Here is a 9,143-nt window from a genome sequence, read left to right on the forward strand (position 1 = left end):
CATATATATATTTTTTTCTTTTTCCTTTTTTCTCCCTTTATTCTCCCCCCAGTTTTGGATCTCTTCTGATTTGGTTAGCATACATTTTTCTACGGTCTTTGCCACCCTTTTAGTATTTTATTCTCTTGTTCATATATTCTTATTCAGATAAAATGACAAAACAGAAAAAGTCACCACAAAAAAAAAAAAAAAGAACAAGAGGCAGTACCTAAGGCTAGGGACCTAATCAATATGGACATTGGTAATATGTCAAAACTAGAGTTCAGAATGATGATTCTCAAGGTGCTAACTGGGCTTGAAAAATGCATGAAAGATATTAGAGAAACCCTGTCTGGAGAAATAAAAGCCCTTTCTGGGGAAATAAAAGAACTAAAATCTAACCAAGTTGAAATCAAAAAAGCTATTAATGAGGCGCAATAAAAAATGAGGCTCTTACTGCTAGGATAAATGAGCAGAAGAGAGAACTAGTGATATAGAAGACCATATGATGGAGAATAGAGAAGCTGAGCAAAAGAGAGACAAACAACTACTGGACCACAAGATGAGAACTCAAGAGATAAGTGACACTATAAGATGCAACAATATTATAAAAATTGGGATTCCAGAAGATGAAGATAGAGAGACAGGGAGAGAAGGTATATTTGAGCAAATTATAGTAGAGAATATCCCTAATATGGCAAAGGGAACAAGCAGGAAAATCCAGAAGGCACGAGAACCCCCTTCAAAATCAATAAAAATAGGTCCTCACCCCATCATCTAATGGTAAAATTTACAAGTCTTAGTGACAAAGAAAAAATCCTGAAAGCAACTTAGCACAAGAAGTCTGTAACATACAATGCTAGAAATATTAAATTGGCAGCATACTCTTCCACAGAGACCTGGCAGGCCAGAAAGAACTGGCATGATATATTCAGAGTACAAAATGAGAAAAATATGCATCCAAGAATACTATATCCAGTTAGGCTATCATTAAAAATAGAAGGCGAGATAAAAAGCTTCCAGGACAAACAAAAATTAAAAGAATTTGCAAACACCAAAGCAACCTACAGGAAATATTGAAAGGGGTCCTCTAAGCAAAGAGAGAGACTAAAAGGAGTAGATCATAAAGGAACAGAGACAATATAGAATAACAGTCACCTTACAGGCACAACAATGGCAATAAATTAATATCTTTCAATAGTTACCCTGAATGTAAATGGGCTAAATGCCCCCAATCAAAAGACACAGGGTTTCAGAATTGATTTAAAAAAAAAAAAGACCCATCAATATGCTGTCTGCAAGAAATTCATTTTAGACCAAAAGACACCTCCAGAATTAAAGTGAGTGGGTAGAAAAGAATTTACCATGCTAATGGACATCAAAAGAAAGCTGGGGTGGCAAACCTTCTATCAGATAAATTAAGATTTTAAGCCAAAGACTACAATAAGAGATGAGAAAGGACATTATATCATACTAAAGGTCTGTCCAACAAGAAGATCTAACAATTTTAAACATCTGTGCCCCTAACATGGGAGCAGCCAACTATATAAATTACTTAATAACAAAATCAAAGAAACACATCCACAATAATACAATAATAGTAGGGGACTTTAATACCCCTCTCACTGAAATGGACAGATCATTTAAGCAAAAGATCAACAAGGAAATAAAGGCCTTAAATGACACACTGGACCAGATGGACATCACAGATATATTCAGAACATTCCATCCCAAAGCAACAGAAGAATACACATTCTTCTCCAGAGCACATGGAACAGTCTCCAGAATAGATCACATCCTGGGTCACAAATCAGGTCTCAACCAGTACCAAAAAATTGGAATCATTCCTTGCATATTTTCAGACCTCAGTGCTCTGAAGCTAGAACTCAATCACAAGAGGAAAGTTGGAAAGACCTCAAATACATGGAGGCTAAGGAGCATCCTACTAAAGTATGAATGGGTCAAACAGGAAATTAAAGAAGAATTTTAAAAATTCACTGAAACACATGAAAATGAAAACACAACTGTTCAAAATCTTTGAGACACAGCAAAGGCAGTCCTGAGAGGAAAGTATATAGTGATATAAGCCTTTCTCAAGAAACAAGAAAGGTCTCAACTATACAACCTAACCCTCTACCAAAAGGAGCTAGAAAAAGAAGAGCAAATAAAACCTAAACCTAACAGGAGAAGAGAAATAACAAAGATCAGAGCAGATATCAATGAAATAGAAAATTAAAAAATAGTAGAACAGATCAACAAAACTAGGAACTGGTTCTTTGAAAGAATTAATAAGACTGCCAAACCCCTGGCCAGACTTATCAAAAGGAAAAGAGAAGGACCCAAATAAATAAACTCATGAATGAAATAGGAGAGATCACAACCAACACCAAAGAAATACAAACAATTATAAGATACAAACTGGAAGAAATGGATGCATTCCTAGAGATATATAAACTACCACAACTGAATCAGGAAGAAATAGAAAACCTGAACAGACCCATAACCAGTAAGGAGATTGAAACAGTCATAAAAAATCTCCAAACAAACAAGAGCCTAGGGCCAGATGGCTTCCCAGGGGAATTCTACCAAACTTTTAAAGAATTAATTCCTGTTCTCCTGAAACTTTTCCAAAAAATAGAAATGGAAGGAAAACTTCCAAACTCATTTCATGTGACCAGCATTACCTTGATCCCAAAGCCAGACAAAGACCCCACCAAAAAGGAGACTTATAAACCAATATCCTTGATGAACACAGATGCAAAAATTTTCACCAAAATACTAGCCAATAGGATCCAACAATACATTAAAGGGATCATTCACCATGACCAAGTGGGATTTATTCCCGGGCTGCAATGTTGGTTCGACATCCGCAAATCAATCAATGTGATACAATACATTAATAAAATAAAGAATAAGAACCATACGATACTCTCAATAGATGCTGAAAAAACATATGACAAAGTACAGCATCCTTTCTTGATTAAAAGTCTTCAAAGTGTGGGGATAGAGGGTACATACCTCAATATCATCAAAGACATATATGAAAAACCCACAGTGAATATTATTCTCAATGGAGAAAAATTGAGAGCTTTTCCCCTAAGGTCAGGAAAATGGTGCAGATGTTCATTATCACCATTGCTATTCAACATAGTACTAGAAGTCCTAGCCTCAGCAATCAGACAACAAAAAGAAAATAAAGGCATCCAAAAATGCAAAAAGAAGAAGTCAAACTATCACTCTCTGCAGATGATATGATACTTTACATGGAAAACCCAAAAGACTTCACTCCAAATCTGCTAGAACTCGTACAGGAATTCAATAAAGTGTCAGGATATAAAATTAATGCACAGAAATCAATTACACTTCTATACACCAACAACAAGACAGAAGAAAGAGAAATTGAGGAGTCAGTCCCATTTACAATTGCACCCAAAACCATAAGATACCTAGGAATAAACCTAACCAAAGAGGGAAAGAATCTATACTCAGAAAACTATAAAGTACTCATGAAAGCAGCTGAGGATGACAAAAAGAAATGGAAAAACTTCCCATGCTTATGGATTAGAAGAAAAATTTTGTGAAAATTTCTATGCTACCTAAAGCCTAAATCTATACATTGAATGCAAGCCCTACCAAAATACCATCAACTTTTTTCAAAGAAATGGAACAATTAATCCCAAAATTTATATGGAACCATAAAAGACCCCACATAGCCAGAAGAATGTTGAAAAAGAAAGCCAAAGTTGGGGGCATTAAAATTTCAGACTTCAAGCTCTATTACAAAGTTGTGATTATCAAGACATTATGGTACTGGCTCAAAAACAAACACATATAGTAAAGCAGAGAGAGTCAATTATCATATGGTTTCACTTATTTGTGGAGCATAACAAATAGCATGGAGGACATGGGGAGTTAGAGAGGAGAAGGGAGTTCGGGGAAATTGGAAGGGGGGGGTGAACCATGAGAGACTTTGGACTCTGAAAAACAATCTGAGGGTTTTGAAGGGGCGGGTGTGGGACGTTGGAGTTCCAGGTTGTGGGTATTATAGAGGGCACGGATTGCATGGAGCACTGGGTGTGGTGCAAAAATAATGAATACTGTTATGCTGAAAATAAATAAAAAATAAATTTTAAAAAAACACATAGATCAACGGAAGAGAATAGAGAGCCCAGAAATAGACCCTCAACTTTATGGTCAACTAATCTTTGTCAAAGCAGGAAAGAATGTGCAATGGGATACAGAGAGTCTCTTTAACAACTGGTGTTGGGAAAATTGGACAGCCACCTGCAGAAGAATGAAACTGGACCATTGCCTTACTCACAAATAAAAATAAGACTCCAAATGGATGAAAGACCTCAGTGTGAGACAGGAATCCATCCAAATCCTTGAGGAGAACACAGGCAGCAACTTCTTTGACCTCAGTCACAACAACTTCTTCCTAGAAACATTGCCAAAGGCAAGGGAAGGAAGGGCAAAAATGAACTATTAGGACTTCATCAAGATCAAAAGCTTTTGCACAGCAAAGAAAACAGTCACAAAACCAAAAGATAACTGATAGAATGGCAGAAGATATTCGCAGATGACATATCAGATAAAGGGCTAGTATCCAAAATCTATAAAGAACTTATCAGACTCAACACCTAAAGAGCAAATAATCCAATCAAGAAATGGACAGAGGACATGAACAGACATTTCTGCAAAGAAGACATCCAGATGGCCAACAGACACATGAAAAATCACTCAAAATCACTCAGCATCAGGGAAATACAAATCAAAAGCACAGTGAGATACCACCTCACACCAGTCACAATGGCTAAAATTAACAAACCAGGAAATGACAGATGTTGGAGAGGATGCAGAGAAAGGGGAACCCTCTTACACTGTTGGTGGGAATGCAAGCTGGTGCAGCTACTCTGGAAAACAGCATGGAGTCTCCTCAAAATGTTGAAAATAGAACTACCCTATGACCCAGCAATCACACTACTGGGTATTTACCCTAAAGATACAAATGTAGTGATCCAAAGTGGCACTTGAACCTGTATCTTTAGAGCAGCAATGTCCACAACAGCCAAACTATGGAAAGAACCTAGGTGTCCATTAACAGATGAATGGATCAAGAAGAGGTGGTATATACATACAATGGAATACTATGCAGCCATCAAAAGAAATGAAATCTGCTACTTGCAATGACATGGATAGAACTAGAGGGTATTATGCTGAGTAAAATAAGTCAATCAGAGAAACATAATTATCATATGATCTCCTTGATACAAGGAATTTGAGAGTCAGAGTGGGGGGTTTGGGGGGTAGAGAAGGATAAATGAAACAAGATGGGATTGGGAGGGAGACAAACCATAAGACCCTTCATCTCACAAAACAAACTGAGGGTTGCTGGGGGGAGGGGGTGTATGGAGAGGGTGGTTTGGTTATGGTCATTGGGGAGGGTATATGGTATGGTGAGTGCTTTGAAGTGTGTAAGCCTGATGATTCACAGACCTGTACCCCTGTGACAAATAATACATTATATGTTAATGAAAATAATTAATAAAAAAGTTTTTAAAAAGAAATGCTTCATTTCTATACACCAATAATTAAGCAACAAAAATAGAAATTAAGAAAACAATCCCATTTACAATTGCACCAAAAATAATAAGTTTTCTAAAAATAAAACTAGCCAAAGAGGTGAAATCTCTGTACTCTGAAAACTCTAAAAAACTGATCAAGTTGAAGATGACACAAAGAAATAAAGAGACATTCTATGCTCATGTATTGGAAAAACAAATACTAAAATATCTGCGTCACCCAAAGCAATCTATAGATTTGATGCAGTCCCTATCAAAATGTCACCAGCACTACATCTGTATCTTTGGGGTAAATACCCAGGAGTGCAACTGCAGGGTCATAGGGAAAAGAAGGGCCATCTGTACCCCAATGATTATAGCAGCAATGGCCACAGTCACCAAACTGTGGAAAGAACCAAGATGCCCTTCAACGGATGAATGGATAAGGAAGATGTGGTCCATATACACTATGGAGTATTATGCCTCCATCAGAAAGGATGAATACCCAACTTTTGTAGCAACATGGACAGGACTGGAAGAGATTATGCTGAGTGAAATAAGTCAAGCAGAGAGGGTCAATTTTCATATGGTTTCACTCCACTTATTTGTGGAGCATAACAAATAGCATAGAGGACATGGGGAGTTAGAGAGGAGAAGGGAGTTGAGGGAAATGGGAAGGGGAGGTGAACCATGAGAGACTATGGACTCTGAAAAATAATCTGAAGGGTTTGAAGTGGTGGAGGTTGGGGGAACCAGGTGGTGGGTATTAGAGAGGGCACAGATTGCATGGAGCACTGGGTGTGTTGCAAAAATAATGAATACTGTTATGCTGAAAATAAATAAAAAATAAATTTTAAAAAAATCATTATGTTAAAAAAATGGCACCAGTACTTTTCACAGAACTAGAACAAATATTCTAAAATTTGTATGGAACCCTCGCCAAAACAATATTGAAAAAGGAAAACAAAGCTGGAGGCCTCACAAGTCTAGACTTCAAGTTATATTACAAAACTACAGTAGTCAAGACATTATGGTACTGGCACAAAACAGAAAATATCTAACAATAGATCATTAAAACAGAATAGGAAATCCAGAAATAAACCCACAATTATATGGTCAATTACTCTTTGACAAAACGGGAAAAAACAGGACAGTGTCTCAAAAAATAGTGTTGAGAAAACTGGACAGCAACATGCATGATAATGAGTCTGAAGACCTTTCTTACACCAAACACAAAAATAAATTTAAAATGGATTAAAGACCTAAATGTGAGACCCGAAACTATGAAAAATCCTTTAAGAGAACACAGGCAGTCACCTCTTTGACACTGGCCATAGCAACTTTTTTCTAGATATGTCTCCTAAGACAAGTGAAAAAGTAACAAAAATAAATTATTGGGACTTTATAAAAATAAAAACTTCTGCATGGCAAAGCAATCAACAAAACTAAAATGCAACCTATGGAATGGGAAAACATATTTGCAGATGACATAGCCAATAAAGACTTGGTATCCAAAATATATAAATAACATATAACTCAACACTCAAAAAACAAATAATCCAATTAAAAATGGGCAGAAGACATGAACAGACATTTCTCCAAAGAAGACATCCAGATGGCCAACAGACACATGAAAAGATGTTCATCATCATTTTCCATCAGGGAAATGCAAATCAAAACTACAATGAGATATCACCTCACACTTGTCAGAATAGCTAAAATCAACAATACAGGAAACAACAGGTGTTGGTGAGGATGTAGAAAAAAGAACTCTCTTGCACTGTTAGGGAAACACAAATGAGTGCAGCCACTATTAAAAGAAAACAGGGACAATTTTCCTCAAGAAGTTAAAAATAGAACTACCCTATGATCCAGTAATCACACTACTCCATATTTACCCAAAGTATACAGAAACACTATTTCAAAAGGATACATGTACCTCTATGTTTATATCAACATTATTTACAATGGCCAGCATATGGAAGTAGACCAAGTGCCCACTGATTGATGGATAAAAAAGATGTGATGTATATATAGAGATATAATATACATATATAAATACATAGATATATATAGATTTATATAAACACACACACAATGGAATGTTACTCAGCCATCAAAAAGAATGAAATCTTGCCATTTGCAATGACATGGACAGAGCCAGAGGGTAAAATACCAAGCAAAATAGGTCAGTCAGAAAAAGACAAATATCATAGAATTTCACTCATACATAGAATTTAAGAAACAAAACAAGCAAACAGAAAAAAAAAAAGAGTAAGAAAGAGGACAAACCAAGTAACAGACCCATAATTATAGAGAACAAACTGATGTCCACCAGGGGGAAGGGGAGTAGGGGTTTGGGTTAAATAGGTGATAGAAATTAAGGACTGCCCTCATCTTGATGAGCACCAGGATCACTATATTGTACATGTGAAACTAATATAACACTGTAAAAAAAAAAAGAAGTGCTTACACCCAAAAGATAAAATTTAGATTCTTAATGTATGATATACAATTTAAATCTTAAAAACTGGATATCAAAAAGTACAATGTCAATATTTACAATTTTTTTAAACATCCTACTTTGAAAACTAAATGTGAAATATCACCTATTGAATGCATTAGTGGAACACAGAGAGAAAGCACTCTGTCGTGGCTGCCTGAGGGTATCAAACCATCTCTAACCCATTTCAGATTCCTACTTATAAAACGGTGGGTGGTAACAATCTGGATACATTTTTTGCTTAAATCTTTCACAGATACAACATCTGTCAAACAGCCAACATGCCTGACCCAGTTGTATTGAATAAGCCCTACAGATTATTTGTCAAACAAATTCAGTAACCCAATATTTGTTTCTTTATTTTAAAATTTAATTGGTATGCAAATGGGGCCACAAGACAGCATTTGTGCTGGATACAGTTGTCACTTCAGATTCTGGGAATGCTCATTATCATGCTTACAGATGTTTTTTTCCCACCTAACATCTGCCAATACTACCTAAACCCCAGGAAGTCCACAAACCTGTGCAAACTTCCTCTCACTGTGGGTCTCTTTCTCTGTTATCTGTTCCGTGCACACTAATTTTGTGCATCTGAGGCCTCTGTATGCCACAATTATGCCTGCTTCCTAACACTTCTGCCTCCAGAGCTTTTGATTTGAAATTGAACAGACACAGAGCCAATTTATCATAGGATGACATGTGTCATGTTTATGGTTATTACCAAAGGAACCCTGGTATGCACTGTATTTATCCTTTTGCTGTCAGCATGGACCAAGACAACACAGGATAGAGAGGCTATAATGTTTTTAATAGTATGATATATACTTTAAATATAGAACATCAAATACCATTGCCTTCAAAATGTGGTATTAGATTATTCTGCTTAAAATCAAAATTTCTTTGTCAAATAATCATCTGTCATTCAAGAATACATCTTATTGAAATGAGAATAACAAACAAAAGCATGGGAATATGTTCCCTCAAAGAAAAAGATAACACTTTGTTCAAACCAACAATTTATTTCTTCTATCTGTCTCATTTTCACATAAATTCTAATCATGCTTAATGATGGCTTTATCTTGAATACAATATAAATTCAC

This window comes from Mustela putorius, unplaced genomic scaffold (assembly GCF_011764305.1).
Source record: "Mustela putorius furo isolate JIRA1106 unplaced genomic scaffold, ASM1176430v1.1 tig00537350_pilon_pilon_pilon, whole genome shotgun sequence".
NCBI classification, from domain to species: Eukaryota; Metazoa; Chordata; class Mammalia; order Carnivora; family Mustelidae; genus Mustela; species Mustela putorius.